Genomic DNA, 17,885 nt, shown 5'->3' with positions numbered 1-17,885 from the left:
CTTGCTGAGTAATCCTGATGGTCGAAAGTGATCGGTTGAGACGACCAGTGGCAGGACTCCGCGGTGATAGGCCCTTGGGCATATTTCTTTGGGAGTGCCGCTTTGTTTCTTCCCTTCATCACGTGTAGCACGTTTACTGTTTTGACTTCTGGTGGAAATTTCTTTTGTTCCCCAGTGTCTTGCTTGAGAGGCTCATCCTCGTCTTCGCTTGGTGTATCCTCCCCCTTGTGTACGGCGTTGAGCTTGCCGGACTGCTTGAAGACCCAACATTCTCTGTGGGTATGATTAGCGGGTTTACCAGGGGTGCTATGGATCTGACATATTTGGTCCAAAATTTTGTTTAGGCTGGACAGTTCATCTCTGGCGCCTTTAGAGGGCGGCTTTTGCTGACCTGGCCGAGAGCTTCTGAATCCGGCGTTTACTGCCGTGCTCTTCAGGCTGTCTTCTTTATTCCGACGTTTATTATTGTTGTTGCGCCGTGATTTTCCGTTTCCATCTCTAACTTCGGATGTACTAGGGTCGCTGGTGCTGCATCTGGCTAGCCAGCTATCCTCACCCGTGAAAAAGCGGGTCATGAGGCTTGTTAATGCTGCCACTGTTCTCGGCTTTTCTTGGCCAAGGTGTCTGGCAAGCCATTCCTCACGGACGGTATGCTTAAAAGCTGCCAAGGCTTCGGCGTCCGGACAGTCGACTATTTGATTCTTTTTTGTAAGAAACCTGTTCCACAACTTTCGGGCTGACTCTCCGGGCTATTGAGTTATATGACTCAAATCGTCCGCGTCCGAAGATCGGACATAAGTCCCTTGAAAATTTGCCCGAAAAGCGTCTTCGAACTCTTCCCAGCTTCCAATGGAGCTTTCGGGGAGGCTTTTAAGCCAGTGCCGAGCTGGCCCTTTGAGTTTGAGGGGTAAATACTTAATGGCGTGGAGATCATCTCCTGGAGCCATATGGATATGGAGGATATAGTCCTCAATCTAGACCCCAGGGTCTGTTGTTCCGTCGTATGCCTCTATGTTTACGGGTTTGAATCACTCTGGAAATTCATGGTCCAGCACCTTATCGGTGAAACATAGGGGGTGTGCGGCACCCCTGTATCTGGGTGTACCACGTTGTTAAGATGTTTGCTGTGTTGCATCGTATGCTAGAGCACGCTTGCGTGGTCCATAGATGGATCTGGCTTCGCCGTCCTTTTGATGTGAGCCCTCGCGTGGATCACGTATTGGCTTATGTGCGGCGTTGTTTGCCGCTCTATGTTGGCCGTGAGGTCGTCTATCCGGCCAGATGGCTGTTTTAATTTTTGGTTGTGGGGGATCTAAGGCCTCCTCATCGAATTCAGGTAGCAACTTCCGCTTCGGGTAGCTCTTGGTGGTGCGATTACCGCCGTACTTCGCTGCTGTGTTGAGTACTTTACTCCATCTGATTTGGAGTGTGTCTTGCGCAGCCTTGAGCCTTTGCTTCTACCTTTTTAGACTCCTCGCGGTGGCAACGAGCCTTTCATGGGCATTCTGTTGCTCCGAGTGTCTGTCCGGTGTGATGTCGTCTGGACTATTATCTTTGACAGAGTCGGGTTGTTCGGTTTGATTCTCCGTGTTGCCGTGGTCCAGCAATGGTTCACCCTACTCCAATGCTGGGTCTGTATGATCATTGTTTCTACCGAGGCGGGATTTGGGGTGGCGCTTGCGCCGCCGCTTTGACTGCTTCTCGAGGGGACAACCCTTCGTTGCGTCCTTCCGTTCCTCGTCGTCGTTTTCTTTTGGTGTGTCCACCATGTATACATCATGTGGTGAAGTGGGCGTCCAATGCCCTGTGGGCAGTGGTTCCTATTCGTCTCCTGCGTCGTCGTCCATACCGTCGATGTCTTCAGTGTCGGAGTCGAGCATGTCGGTTAAGTCATCGACAGTGGCTACTAAGTGGGTGGTGGGTGGGGGGCGAATTTCTCGTCATCCGCATCCCAATCCTGCCGGGCATAGTTCGGCCAGGACTCTCCTAACAAGGAGAGAGACTTTAATGAATTCAGTATGTCGCCGAAGGGCGAGTGCTGAAAGATATCCGCGGAGGTAAAATCCATGATCGGCGCCCAACCGGATTCAATAGGAATGGGTGCAGGCGGTTCGGAGTCCGTGGCCGGAGAAGTATCCGGCAGTTTAACAACATGACTCTTGTGAAGGGTAAGGTCGATATTCCGCTCGATCGCCGCTGAGGATATGGCCTCTGTGATGGGATCTATCCACCCGTCCATGGATGGCGCAACTGGCTCCGAATTGAGGCTCGGAGCGGCTGCCGGTGCGATCTCCTGAATACGGTCCGATGGTAGAGCTAAGTCGTACTCATCGTGACCGTGTGGCGCACAAGGCAGGGGCTCAAATCCGTCTAAGATCAAGTCTCCTCAGATATTGGCCGTGTAATTTAAGCTTCCAAACCTGACCTGACGGCCAGGGGCGTAACTTTCGATCTGCTCCAGATGGCCAAGCAAGTTGGCCTGCAGTGCGAAGCCACCGAACACAAAGATCTGTCCGGGGAGAAAAGTCTCACCCTGGACTGCATCGCTATCGATGATAAAAGGAGCCATCAAGCCTAACGGCGACGACACAGAGGAACTCTCAATGAAAGCACCAATGTAGGTGTCAAAAACTGGCGGATCTCGGGTAGGGGGTCCCGAACTGTGAGTCTAAGGCGGATGGTAACATGAGGTAGGGGACACGATGTTTTACCCAGGTTCGGGCCCTCTTGATGGAGGTAAAACCCTACGTCCTGCTTGATTAATATTGATGATATGGGTAGTACAAGAGTAGATCTACCACGAGATCGGAGAGGCTAAACCCTAGAAGCTAGCCTATGGTATGATTGTATGTTGTCCTACAGATTAAAACCCTCCGGTTTATATAGACATCGGAGAGGGTTAGGGTTACACAAGGTCGGTTACAAAGGAGGAGATACACTTATCCGTATTGCCTAGCTTGCCTTCCATGCCAAGTAGAGTCCCATCCGGACACGAGACGAAGTCTTCAATCTTGTATCTTCATAGTCTAACAGTCCGGCCGAAAGATATAGTCTGGCTGTCCGGAGACCCCCTAATCCAGGACTCCCTCAGAGATCTATTCGATGCAATACTCTTTTGCGGTGTGTTTGCTGAGATCCGATGAATTGTGGGTTTATGAACAAGATTATCTATGAATATTATTTGGTCCTTTTCTGAATTCTTATGTGCATGATTTTATATCTTTGCAAGCCTCTTCGAATTATCGGTTTAGTTTGGCCTACTAGATTGATCTTTCTTGCAATGGGAGAAGTTCTTACCTTTGGGTTCAATCTTGCGGTGTCCCTTCCCAGTGACAGTAGGGGCAGTAAGGCACGTATTGTATTGTTGCCATCGAGGATAAAAAGATGGGGTTTATATCATATTGCTTGAGTTTATCCCTCTACATCATGTCATCTTGCTTAAATCGTTACTCTGTTCTTATGAACTTAATACTCTAGATGCATGCTGGATAGCGGTCGATGTGTGGAGTAATAGTAATAGATGCAAAATCGTTTCGATCTACTTGACACGGACGTGATGCATATATTCATGATCATTGCCTTAGATATCTTCATAACTATGCACTTTTCTATCAATTGCTCGGCAGTAATTTGTTCACCCACCGTAATACATGCTATCTTGAGAGAAGCCACTAGTGAAACCTATGGCCCCCGGGTCTCTTTCTTATTATATTGCATCTCTTTTATTTACATCGCATCTCGTTTATTATTTTGCAGTCTTTACTTTCCAATCTATACAACAAAAATACCAAAAATATTTATTTGACTATCTCTATCAGATCTCACTTTTGCGAGTGACCGTGAAGGGATTGAGAACCCCTTTATCGCGTTGGTTGCGAGGTTCTTGATTGTTTGTGCAGGTACTAGGTGACTTGTGCATTGTCTCCTACTGGATTGATACCTTGGTTCTCAAAAACCGAGGGAAATACTTATGCTACTTTGCTGCATCACCCTTTCCTCTTCAAGGGAAAACCATTGCATGCTCAAGAGGTAGCAAGAACTATTTCTGGCGCCGTTGCTGGGGAGATCTACGCCAAGTCAAGACATACCAAGTACCCATCATAAACTCTTCTCCCACGCATTATATTATTTGCCATTCACCTCTCATTTTCCTTTCCCCCACTTCTGAAATGATTTTCGAAAACCTTTGCCTTTTCTTCGCCGCTTTTCCGTTCGTCTCCTTCTTTTGCCCTTTCTTGCTTCTATGGATAGTCCTCCTATCATTGTTAATACTCCTAATAATGAAGTTCTTAATTTTAAACAAAGGGAGGGAGAAAACCTAAAAGATGCTTGGTATAGAATTTGCAATTCTCAAAATAGATCTACTAGAAAGCAATCTACTTCCGTTCTTCTTCGCAATTTTTACGTAGGCATCACTCCTTGGAATAGACATGTCCTTGACACCATTATCGAAGGGAATTTCTTGGGAAGCCATACTTTTGATTCTTATAATGCTATGATAGATTTGTTAGGCCCACCAACTCTTTTGGTCAATGGAACTATTTTAACTATGGAACATGTGATGCAAAGGCTTGATATTATTGAAAATAAAATTGCCACTATAGAGTTGATCGAAAATTTGGATCAAAAGATCCACAACCAAATTACCCAATACAGATCTAAAGTAGGAGTTTCTCTGAAAAATCTTAGGGAAAAGGAACCCATAGTTAATGAGAAGATAGATCAAGATTCCACTTGTAACACCCCGGATGTAATTTTCCTTATATGTACTCCAACTCTTGCCGTTTCCGGCACTAAGTTATTTTATTTCCTCGTTGTCGAGTTTTGCCTCCGTGTGTTTTGTCTTTGTCATGCATCTAATATCATGTCATCATGTGCATTGCATTTGCATACGTGTTCGCCTCATGCATCCGAGCATTTTCCCCGTTGTCCGTTTTGCATTCCGGCGCTCTTATGTCCTCCGGTGGTCCTTTCTACCTCTTTTCATGTGTGGGTGTTAAACATTTCCGGATTGGACCAAGACTTGCCATGCGGCCTTGGTTTACTACCGATAGACCGCCTGTCAAGTTTCGTACCATTTGGACTTCGTTTGATACTCCAACGGTTAACCGAGGGACCAAAAAGGCCTCGTGTGTGTTGCAGCCCAACACCCCTCCAAAGTGGCCCAAAACACACCTAAACCTCCTCCATCATCTAGAGCGTTCGATCGCGATCTCATGGCCGCAAACCGCACCTCATTTGGAGCTTCCTAGCTCCCTCTACCTATAAAACTAGACCTCCCCCGAAAATTTCGGATCCATTCCACCCGAAACCCTAGTCTCTCCCTCTCCTCGCGCGTCGGACACAATTTTCGCCGACGGACATGTCCGGTTTCCTCCCGCCGCGACCACGTGGCACCGCCTGATTCGCCCGCCCGGGTGCCCACATCGCCGCCGACCCCGCGGGCCCGCGAGCTCGTGCGGGGCCCTCCCGGCCCGGCTCCTCCCGCTGCCCTCACCAGCCAGGCGAGCCGCCCGCCGGCGTTCTTCGCCGCCGCGCCAGACCTTCACCGGCCGTCGCGACCCCACGACGCCGGTGACCGCCGCCGTCGCCCCGGCTCACTGCCGCGCGCCACGTTGCTCCTTCGCCGGACTCCCTCGTCGCCGGCCACTCCTTCCACTCCCCCCGAGCTCCGGCGTCGTCCCCGGTGAACAGTAGCTCTGCCCGCTACGCTGATCCCCGGCGAACCTCGGGCCGCGTGCACACCAGATCCAGATCCAGATTCATTTCGGTTGACTTTTTCGTCCCTAACCCTTTTTTTGCATACTTTGACATGGCATAACTCTGCATCCGTAGCTCCGATTCGTGCGTGTAGCATATCATAATGTTCGTCTCGACGAGTACATCATTCCATATCATTGCATCATTTTCATTTGAGCTCATCTTGATGCCTAAAATTCTGTTGGAAGAGAGCTATGTGAGGAAAGTTTCAGATCTGTTTCAGCAAATGCACTTTTGTCATTTTTGCCGTGATTAATGTGTGCATGCTATGATCCTGAGCTCTACATGTGTTTTGATGTACGCCATGCCATCTTTACAGGGGTGTACGCCATGTAGTTTGGTGATCTTTGTGGTGACTAGCACAAGCATGCAAAGTAGCTTACTCAATGATGCTGATTTCAGGGACTTAGAATTTCACTAAGTCCTTGCCCTGTCATTATTTTTATGCCATATGTTCATGTTGTTTCCTAGTGATCCGTGCCTCTTTTGAGCATGATCAGTAAGGATGTTTTGTAGATAAGGTTGTGCCCTATCCATCCATGTCTTTGTTTGTAATTATGGAGCAACCTAGCTTGAGTCAATCGAGCTCTACTTTTGCTATAAAATGTTCCTGGCAGATCGTTAACTTGTTTAGCAATTTTGCCGAGCTTGTTATATTTGATCCGTGCATGCTATGATGTTATTCTTGCCATGTCTAGCTTCTATGCCATATCTATTTGCTGGGTGTATGCTTAGTTTGTCATGCAATGCCTCGTAGTGAGTGCATCGAGCTCGTGAACATGCCTACTTGTTAACTGTTTTGCCATGCTCCAGTTTTTCACCAAGTCTGAATCTGTTTATGTTTTTGTTATGCTCACATGCTTGCAATTGTATTTTCTGGTCCCTTTTGGCTTATGGTCACTAAGGGACTTTTGTTATATGCTTTGAGTAGCTTCATTCCATGCCTTGCTTTGCCATGATATGTTCCTGTAGCATGTAGTTTTCATGCTCTAAAGATTGCTTCCTGATGATAAATTCCTGATTTGTTGTTATTTCACTAAGCCTGAAACCTGTTATCTTTTGCACTTTTGCCAAGCTTGTTTGAACCTGTTAATGAGTTAATTAGCCGTAGCTCAGTGTTCATCTCTTGTCAAGCATCATGAGTGGATCCCTGCCATGTATTTTGTTGTTATGTTTGAGTGCTGTAGCGTATTTATATTGATGCATTTAGTTGGCTACTTGTTGTTTATCGTAGACCGGTGCCATATTTGTTTTGCTTGCCATTTCCAAACCGTGCATCCGATTCAGGTGATCCTTATATTGATTTCAACCGAAATCACCTCACCTTTCCAGTGGAACTCTTGGATTTCCAAGTTGAGGCCAGGTTCAATCATTCCTTTCCAAATCATGCATATGCATCACATTTCGCATCCCGCATATCATACCATGTTTTGCATCATGTTGCTTGAGCATTGCACGTGGTTGATTGTGTCCCTTTTTGCTTGTTGTTCTTGCTTGGGTAGAGCCGGGAGGCGATTACGTGAACGAGGAGCCTGTTGAGTACGCTTACGAGGATCAAGGCAACTCTGAGAACTTTGCAGGCAAGATGACCATACCCTCGAAATCACTTCTATCTTTGCTTGTGAGATGCTCGCTCTTTTGCTATGCCTATGCTACGATACCTACCACTTGCTTATCATGCCTCCCATATTGCCATGTCAAATCTCTAACCCACCATGTCCTAGCAAACCGTTGTTTGGCTATGTTACCGCTTTGCTCAACCCCTCTTATAGCGTTGCTAGTTGCAGGTGAAGATTGGAGATCGTTCCTTGTTGGAACTTGTTGATTGTTGGGATATCACAATATTATCTCGTTTATCTTAATGCACCTATATACTTGGTAAAGGGTGGAAGGGTCGGCCTTATGCCTAGTGTTTTGTTCCACTTTTGCCGCCCTAGTTTCCGTCATATCGGTGTTATGTTGCCGGATTTTGCGTTCCTTACACGGTTGGATTATAATGGGAACCCCTTGACAGTTCACCTTGAATAAAACTCCTCCAGCAATGCCCAACCTCGGTTTTACCATTCGCCACCAAGCCTCTTTTTCCCTTGGGTTTCCGGAGCCCAAGGGTCATCTTTTTTTAAACCCCCCCCCCCCCCGGGCCAGTGCTCCTTTGAGTGTTGGTCCGAACTGAGCTGCCTGCGGGGCCACCTTGGGGAAACTTGAGGGTTGGGTTTACTCGTAGCTAGTCTCATCTGAGTGTGCCCTGAGAACGAGATATGTGCAGCTCCTATCGGGATTTGTCGGCACATTCGGGCGGTGTTGCTGGACTTGTTTTACCATTGTCGAGGATGTCTTGTAACCGGGATGCCGAGTCTGATCGGATTGTCTTGGGAGAAGGAATATACTTCATTGACCGTGAGAGCTTGTGATAGGTAAGTTGGGACACCCCTGCAGGGATTTGAACTTTCGAAAGCCGTGCCTATGGTTATGGGCAGATGAGAATTTGTTAATGTCCGATTGCAGAAGACTTGAACTTAACTTAATTCTAAATGCACCAACCATGTGTGTAATCGTGATGGTCTCTTCTCGGCGGAGTCCGGGATGTGAACACGGTGTTGGAGTAATATTTGACGTAGCTTGTTCTAGGATCACCTCTTGGTCATAGTTGTTCGACAGTGCTTTTGCCTTCTCTTCTCGCTCTCATTTGTGTATGTTAGCCACCATATATGCTAGTCGCTTGCTGCAGCTCCACATCATACCTTTACTCTTCCTATAAGCTTAAATAGTCTTGATCGCGAGGGTGTGAGATTGCTGAGTCCCCGTGACTCACAGATTCCTTCCAAAACCAGATGCAGGGACCGATGATACCGCTCCAGATGATATGACCGAGCTCAAGTGGGAGTTCGATGAAGACTCTCGTCGTTACTATGTGTCTTTCCCAGATGATCAGTAGTGGTGCCCAGTTGGGGCGATCGGGGACTTTGTCGCATTTGGGGGTTGAAATTTATTTTGGTCCCGTAGTCGGACCCTGAGTGTATTGGATGAATGTAATGACTTATTTATGTATTTGTGTGACGTGGCGAGTGTAATCCAACTATGTGCTTTTCCCCTTTATTTATTTACATGGGTTGTTGTGAACATTACCTCACTCGCGACATTGCTTTCAATGCGGTTATGCCTCTAAGTCGTGCTTCGACACGTAGGAGATATAGCCGCATCGAGGGCATTACAAGTTGGTAATCAGAGCCTTCCCCGACCTTAGGAGCCCCCTGCTTGATCGAATCATTGGCGTTGTTGAGTCTAGAAAAATGTTTTGAGTCATTTAGGATTTATATATATCGGAGAGTTAGGGATTCTTTTTACTCCTCAGTCCCCTTCGTCGCTCTGGTGAGACATCCTGACGTAGAATTTTGACTCTTCTCTTCTCAAATTTCACTAAAAAAAATTAGGATCACGCGGGTATCTTGGAATCGTTCTGATGGTTTTGTGACGAGAACATTGTTCTTGGTGCCTCCTCACATTTAGGGGTTGTGGCAGTGTCCCGGGGAGTTGAGCTCCGAGGTTTTGTCGTCACAATTTTATCGTTGAGATTCTGGAATACCTGAGTTTCACCGACATTGAAAATCTCTTTTATGAAGTTGTTGGTGAGATAACCTCGACGCCACCCAGTACTGGGGCGGGAGATTGGGAGTAATGCCATAACTCGTATAACGGATGCTTTTCGAAGGTTGAGGTAAATGATTTCCGAAGGTTTCTCGGTTATGTGTTGAAGGATGGATACAGCTGGATGTAGGATTTGCTGCTTTGGGTGAGTTATTATGCTTCCCATGTATCCCCAACACCTGATTGCATAACCGGAAAGGTTCAGGAGTTTCATAGGTGGGAATTCTTGTAGCTCTAGTACTTCTTCCGCGGATATTTGGTTTGTGATTGGGTAATCCTTACCAAGTATTTGCTCTCGTCCGTACCTTGTTGTTTTATTCTTCTTCATATATCTAAGTGGCTTCTCAATTTATGGAAATGTGACCACTTCAATTGGAATGCATTCATTCTTTTTGTTCGGATGTTGTCGTGGAATTGTCACGGCAGATGTCCTTTTGCAAGGACTTAGTCGTGGAGCCATCGCAACTAGGAAGCTTAAAGGGGTTAATTGGGACAAGGACACGCGAGGTTTATACTAGTTCAGCCCCTTACGGTGAAGGAAGGCCTACGTCTAGTTGGGTTGGAATTGCTTGAGGTTTCGATGACCAGGGAGCGAGATACGCTATGCCTGGCTCTCGATCAGTTGTTTTTTTTTCTCTCTAAGCCGCTGGCGGGTCGTCCCCTTATATACACGGGTTGACGCCCTGCGACCTACAGAGTCCCGGCCGGCTCATAAACAGTGTCCGGCTCGGCTACTAGTCACTTCTACCTTACAGTACATGTTATACCATCACGACGGTTTATCTTTACGGGCCTCAGAGTTGCCTGTGGGCCTTTAAGCCTTTTAGTGAACCGCCATCTTCATGCCTTGGTCTTGGGCTTCTGATGAACCTCTATTTGCGTAACCCGGCCCCTCCTGGATGGCTTACACAAATAGTCATATCCCCAACATTAGGCCCCAGATTGATTTGAACCGGTTCATGTCAATCTTTGAAAACCTTATGAACTGGCCTTTAGTCTTCTGTCTTGCGCGAAAATTGTAACCCGCCGTGACGTCATCCTCCTACTTCGGGTTAAATCATCGTGACGTCATCTTCAATAAAAACTTATATTTTAATTCATCATATCTCCAACGGATCTTTGCCTTTATTGACCCTCCCGGAAATCGAGGCGTCGGGGCCGCTGGATAATGATGTCTTGGTCTCCATGTTTTTCGCACCGTCTCAGTCGGTCCGCCTTATAAATAGGCGCGACCTAGGTCTTTTTCATTTCCTCCGGTCGTCTTCTTCCTCGCACTCCCTCTTCTGCCGCTCGAGCTCCACCGCCGCCACCGTCGGAAACCTCGTCTTCACCGACTCAGGCCGCTGCATCACCCTGTTTTTTGACCAGAGAACAACGGCAACCCTCCGCAGTTCTTCCACATCGGTGAGTTCTCTTTCCCCCCTTTCTTAGATCTGCATTAGTACTGTCTTGAGTTCGTTGACGTTCATCACTGCCCGACGCAACCTCCATTAGTTCTTACCTCTAATACCTTGTTCGGATCGTAAAAACCACATAGAACTGCTGCGGAGGATGTTGTGTGCTTATTCTGTATGAAAACAGATCTCATTTCCTTGTTTTGGAAGCCCTCTTTGAGTATATGAACTTCCCTGTACTGTTTTAGGTCTAGAAATTTTTCCTTTCCAGAGCATCGTTTGATCCAAAATAATAATTGCAACTTGTGAAACTTGTTTTCTCCACACTTAGCCAAAAACTATGTCTGTTGACTCTGTTTCAGCCATAGTAGTCTGTGTAACCGGTTTAAGATAATGCCGGCTGTCAGCACCGCTTGCCTCTGGCGACTTAAGAAAACCTTAATAATTTTTAATACCTGCGGCTGTTAAACATTATCACATAGTTACCTGTATGTCATTAGGCCCCTTCTTAAGCCGCCATCTTAAATAACCCAATAGTGTTTATTCTCCGGGTTATAATAAACCAGAAAAATTTCCTTTATCTTGTTGTAGGCTTCAATTTACCCAACGGCACCCAAAGCTGTTAAACCTCCGGTTACCTGCAACTGGGTCCCATCCATTGTTACAGAGAGCAAATTGTCCGGGTTTGTAAAGTCTGGCCATCTGCCCAAGAAGGATGTCATGTCTTATCGTGCTCCTGAACCGTCTGAAGAGAAACCTCAACCCAAGGAAGGGGAGGTGATCATTTTTACCGATCACATGAGCCGGGGATTTGCTCCTCCCGGTTCAAAATTCTCTAGAGACGTTTTGCACTTCTTTGACTTAAGACCTCAAGACATCGGGCCTAATTCCGTGTCAAATATCTGCAACTTCCAAGTTTTCTGTGAGGTCTACCTTGGAGAAGAACCCAACCTACTTTTGTTCAGGGAATTGTTCTATTTGAACCGGCAGAATGAGAGGGCCAATGGGCCCAGTCTGGAGCTTGGTGGCATATCGATTCAAAGGAGGAGAGACTGCCTGTTCCCTTATGCTGAATTGCCGAGTCATCCAAAGGACTGGAACCAGACATGGTTCTACTGCCAAGATACTTCTCCGGCTGGTGAAAACCCGCTGCCCGGCTTCCGTGCATTGCGCCTTGAACCTACTCACCCGCTGCCGGATAAGTTGACTGCTATTGAACGTCTGCCACTCACCCCCAAGATCAAGAAGATTAAAGCTCTCTTAGGGAACGGCTTAGACGACATTGACCTGGTCTGAGTCTGGGTTGCTTGGAGAATAATTTCGTTAAGCCGCCGCCCCGGCTTAATGTGTAATTATTCAGGCGAGAATGATGACCCTCAGTGTCATAGTCCTGACGACTTACCAGATGACGTAGTGGAAGCTACAACTCAGTCTTTGTTGAAAGAGGGCACTATGAATAGTAATGCTTTCGGCTTACTACCTTTTTGCCAGAAGAACCCGGCCCCTGCAGTAAGTTTCCAGCCGTCGGGTTATTTTTTACCATGTTATACTGTATTCTTACGCATAACCCTTTATAACCTTTTACAGGCAAATGATAACTTCTGGAAAATCCAATATGATCATGATGCGGCCAAGAAAACCAGGGCGGCCAAGAGGGCCGAAAGGAAAACCGCCAAGCCCACCACTTCAAGGAAAAGGAAGCCAAGCGCTTCTGAGTTGTTTCAGCTTGACAATACTGATGATAATGAGGAAGAGGTAACCTTTTAATTTCCCTTTCTCCTTTATCACTACTTTACTGATATTAACCTTCTTTCAGGGAGACACGGGCAATAGCCAACCCGTCGAGGAAGAGGTAATTATAATCTCCTCCGACTCCGAACTTCGGCCGCGTCAGAAAATTCGAAGAGTAACCCAGAAAGTAAGATTTTCACACCCTTTGTCTTACCAAGATCCTGACTTTCTTTTGAAGCAACAACAATTTGAAAACCGGGGGCAGACCCGGACCAGCAAGGATGCAGAGCTATCCTCTGGCTTGCCTGACACAACCCGGAAGCGTCGGACTGAGGTTATCTCCAATTTATACCCTTTTTTACCTTTGGCGGGTCTAATCCGTCAAACTCTCAATTCCTCTGACTCCAATTACCAGGATACCTCTCCTTCATCTGGCGAGTCCATGCAATCAAGCATGCCGGCTTTTAAGACTGCCCCTGGGTAATATCAATTTATTCACCTTATGTTTTTCTTTCTTCATGTTTCTTTACTTATTTCTCTGCTTTGCCCACAGCGTGCAGGTTAAGCCAGGAAGAAAACCAAGAAGGATAAACTGGCCCAAACCCCTGTGGTGAGTGAACCGGAACAGGGTATAGCTGCTCCCGACTCTTCCACACATCAACCGCCGCCTGAGCCGGCTCAAGACATTGCAGCACCAACTTCTGACCCGCCTGCTGAAGATATTCTTGATGGTTCTGTTAACCCGGAGGCACCAAGCCCAGTCAAAATGGCTGACCCAGAAGTGGAATTTCTCAAGGCTCAATTCGTTGAGCCGGCCAGGCCCACCGTTCTTGCCAAATGCTCGGCTAAAGAGGAGTTGCTAGAACGCCATAAGGCCAAGATGGATATCACCGACTATACTCATTTGAGTATTGGAGAGATCGTCTCGGGCTATATCAACCAGGTGCAAAGAAGCCGTGACCTGGAAATTGACATGGTGAAGCAAATACAGCAAAAATCTGAGGTATGACTTATGCTTCCTTACTTTCAATCATACTTACTGTACCAGCCCCCAAGTCTATTGCTTATGAATAAATATGCTGTAGACTTTAACTTGCGATACACATTAGCCCCCAAGTGCCAAGTATCTTTGCTTGCAAAGTATTTGGGACTTAATATCCAGGACCGGCTTAATAATTTAGAAAGCTTCGGTATACATTAGCCCCCAAGTGTCAAGTATCTTTGCTTGCAAAATGCTTGGGACTTAATATTATTTACCGTAATCTTGACTACTATCCGGTGCAATGCAGGCCATCATAAGTCAATTTGAATCGGAGATTGCTGACCTGAAGAACCGCGTGGCAGCCCAGGAGATTGAAACTCAAAAGGCTAACTCCAAATTTGAATTCAGCATCTCTGAACAAGAGAAGCTGACAAAAAATATTGAGTCGGAGAAGAAAATTTGGACTGACGAAAAGGCCAGACTGGTGACCCGGGCCAAGACAGCAGAGGCGTCGCTGGCAAATGCAATAGCTGAACTGACCGGCTTACAACGCCAGATATCTCGGATGGTCTCAGCGATCTTTGGTAAGTTATCTTAAGCAAGCATTTAATATTGTAAATATTCCTTCAATTGTTACCTGAGGTTTACCTTATACTTACCAATACAGGCCCCGGGAACACAAACCTCAAGAAGAATATGCTGATCAAATTGAAGGCGGTGTATACTCTAGTAGAGCAACTGTACATCGGGTCACAACGTGCCTTGGCCATTGTAGCCTTATCAAATGATGTGCCCCACCTCTTGCAAGATGTGTTACAATGGCTTGCTGTACTTCCTCAGCGGATTCAAGAGTTGAGACGGGCCCAAGCAAGAGCCGGAGCCATAGCCGCTTCCGTAAGCACACCTTTGCCCCTGAAGTCGACCCAACCGGTTTAATAGATGATGAAGCTGAGTTTGAGGCCTTGAGTGGCATTGACTGGGCCTCATCATCCTTCCGGGACAAAGCAGTCGGCGGAGAGGCGGAGAAGGATAACCCGGAGGCTTCAAGTCAACCCCAAGAGTAGATTGCCAGGCGCCACTTGCTTATGTCGTTGTAGAAAAACAACGCCGCATCATTCAGACTCGGGGAGTCTTGTAACAGAGTAGAAAATACTTTGAGTTTTGCTATGTCTTTGCGCATGCTTATGGCCCTTAATACTTGCATAAGCCACCGTCACTATGCACTTTGTAGTTTATACGAATCTGTTATGTCCTTTGCAGAAATGTCTTGCATTGCCCTGTGATGCTTACGGCTGCTTTTCCGGCGTATATAAGCCAACCCCTGAGGGTAAGTTTAACTCCTGAAAATTGGCACATAAAAGTTCACCTGGTACTTAACAACCTGATGTAACCAATATTAATCCTGGAGGATTGCAATGTATTCCATTGTATTTTCAAGAGGGTCGCAAGATATCCAATGTTGATACTTGTAAAATATGATGAAAAAAATTCAAGGGTTTCTGATTTGAATACGATCAGTGAACCGTTCCAAAGGGGTTGAGCTAAGATTCGGATACGATCTGTTAGCCCCCAGTGGCTGTGGCGATGCCGATCAAGTGGGTATCAACATCTATGTTCTCTTTGGTTCGAATGCGACCTATGTTTGAACAGGAAGCCCCCAAGTGACCATAAGAGTTGTTTAATGACGCTGATTCGAATACGATCCACGTCAGACCCAAAGGGGTTAAGCTATGATTCAAATATATGATCAGGAAGCCCCAAAGTGGGTTTGGCAGTATGCCGATCAAGTGGGTATCGACAGCTATGTTCTCTTTGGTTCGAATACGACCTATGTTTGAACAGGAAGCCCCCAAGTGACCACGGCTAGATTCAGATATGATCATAAGCCCGACCAAAGGAAAGCCGGATTCAGATATGATCCGCTTCTCCTTGGTTATCTCCCACCACCTAACAAAGAAAACAAATAAACCTTTTTTGGGAGTGGAAAAAAGGACAGAGGTCCTGCTTTATTGCTTTATGTAATATACATAATATAAGTATATACACATTAGAGCCGATGGCTCAAGTATAATAAGGCCGAAGATGAGCGATATTCCACGGCCGACGGGTCTCCTCCTCCGACTTACGTGAGTCTTTGTGCTCCCGAACATCGATAAGGTAGTATGATCTGTTGTTCAGATTCTTGCTGACCACAAAGGGTCCTTCCCAAGGAGGGGATAGCTTGTGCATGTCAGATTGATCCTGGATGAGTCGGAGCACTAAGTTGCCTGCCTGAAAGGTTCTGGACCTAACCCGGTGGCTGTGGTAGCGGCGCAGGTCTTGCTGGTAAATCGCCGAGCGGGCTATTGCCAAGTCTCGCTCTTCATCCAACAGGTCAAGTGCGTCTTGCCGAGCTTTTTCATTGTCTTCCTCAACATAAGCCACCACATGGGGTGAGTCATGACGGATGTCACTTGGCAGGACCGCCTCTGCTCCATACACCATAAATAAAGGCGTGTAACCCATAGATCTGTTAAGTGTAGTATTGATGCTCCAAAGTACAGAAGGTAACTCCTCCACCCAACAACCCGGCGTCCGCTGCAAGGGGACCAAGAGCCGGGGCTTGATACCCCTCAAGATTTCTTGATTAGCTCGTTCTGCTTGACCATTGGATTGAGGGTGAGCCACAGCTGAAACGTCAAGCCGAATATGCTCTCGTTGACAGAACTCTTCCATAGATCCTTTGGAGAGGTTAGTGCCATTATCAGTTATAATGCTGTGTGGAAAACCAAAGCGAAAAATCACCTTTTTCATAAACTGGACCGCCGTGGCTGCATCACACTTACCGACTGGCTCCGCCTCCACCCACTTTGTGAACTTGTCAACCGCCACCAAGAGGTGCGTCTTTTTATCCTTAGACCTTTTGAAAGGCCCGACCATATCAAGCCCCCAGACTGCAAACGGCCAAGTAATTGGAATCATCCTCAATTCTTGAGCCGGCACATGGGCTCGTCGTGAGAATTTCTGACATCCATCACATTTACTGACCAGGTCTTCTGCATCAGCATGAGCCGTCAGCCAATAAAACCCATGATGGAAAGCTTTGGCCACAAGAGATTTTGAGCCGGCGTGATGACCACAATCGGCTTCGTGAATCTCACGAAGGATCTCCTGACCCTCTGTAGGTGACACGCAACGTTGAAATGCTCCAGTGACGCTGCGGTGATGTAACTCGCCATTGACAATTGTCATGGACTTGGACCGCCGGGCGATTTGTCTTGCCAAGGTCTCATCTTCAGGAAACTCTCCCCGGGTCATGTAAGCCAAATAAGGCACTATCCAATCCGGGATAACATGGAGAGCCGCCACCAGCTGTGCCTCCGGGTCTGGTATTGCCAGATCTTCCTCTGTAGGTAACTTAAGAGAAGGATTATGCAAAACATCAAGAAAGGTGTTAGGCGGCACCGGCTTACGCTGAGACCCCAGCCAGCTTAAGGCATCAGCCGCCTCGTTCTTCCTTCGATCAATGTGTTCCACCACATAACCCTTGAAATGTCCAGCCACAGCATCGACTTCACGACGGTAAGCCGCCATAAGGGGATCTTTAGAGTCCCACTTGCCTGACACCTGTTGAGCCACAAGGTCTGAGTCTCCCAAGCATCTTACCCGGCTCAAGTTCATCTCTTTGGCCATCCGGAGACCATGGAGTAGGGCCTCGTACTCAGCTGCATTGTTAGTACAAGGAAACATAAGCCGGAGCACATAACAAAATTTGTCACCTCGAGGGGAAGTTAACACGACTCCAGCCCCCGAGCCTTCCAACTGTCTGGACCCATCAAAGTGAATAGTCCAACAAGTGTTATCAGGCTTCTCCTCAGGTGCCTGTAGCTCTGTCCAGTCGTTGATGAAATCCACCAAAGCTTGAGACTTAATGGCAGTGCGTGGTACGTACTTCAGACCATGAGGCCCGAGCTCGATGGCCCACTTGGCGACTCGTCATGTAGCCTCTCTGTTCTGAATAATGTCTCCCAAGGGGGCAGAACTTACCACAGTGATAGGGTGACCTTGGAAGTATTGCTTCAGCTTCTGGCCTGCCATGAACACCCCATAAACAAGTTTCTGCCAATGAGGATATCTTTTTTTTGACTCGATGAGTACCTCGCTGACATAATAAACCGGCCGTTGAACCGGATGTTCCTTACCAGCCTCCTTGCGCTCTACCACAATTGCCACACTGACGGCTCGTGAATTAGCAGCCACATATAACAGCAAAGGCTCTTTGTCAATGGGAGCTGCAAGAACTGGCGGCTCAGATAACTGCCTCTTCAAATCCTCAAAATCAGCATTAGCAGCATTACTCCAGACAAAGGTGTCTGCCTTCTTCATTAGCTGGT

The sequence above is a fragment of the Triticum urartu genome, chromosome 6 (assembly GCF_003073215.2).
Source record: "Triticum urartu cultivar G1812 chromosome 6, Tu2.1, whole genome shotgun sequence".
Classification (NCBI taxonomy): Eukaryota; Viridiplantae; Streptophyta; class Magnoliopsida; order Poales; family Poaceae; genus Triticum; species Triticum urartu.
Note: the sequence above shows the minus strand (reverse complement) of the source record.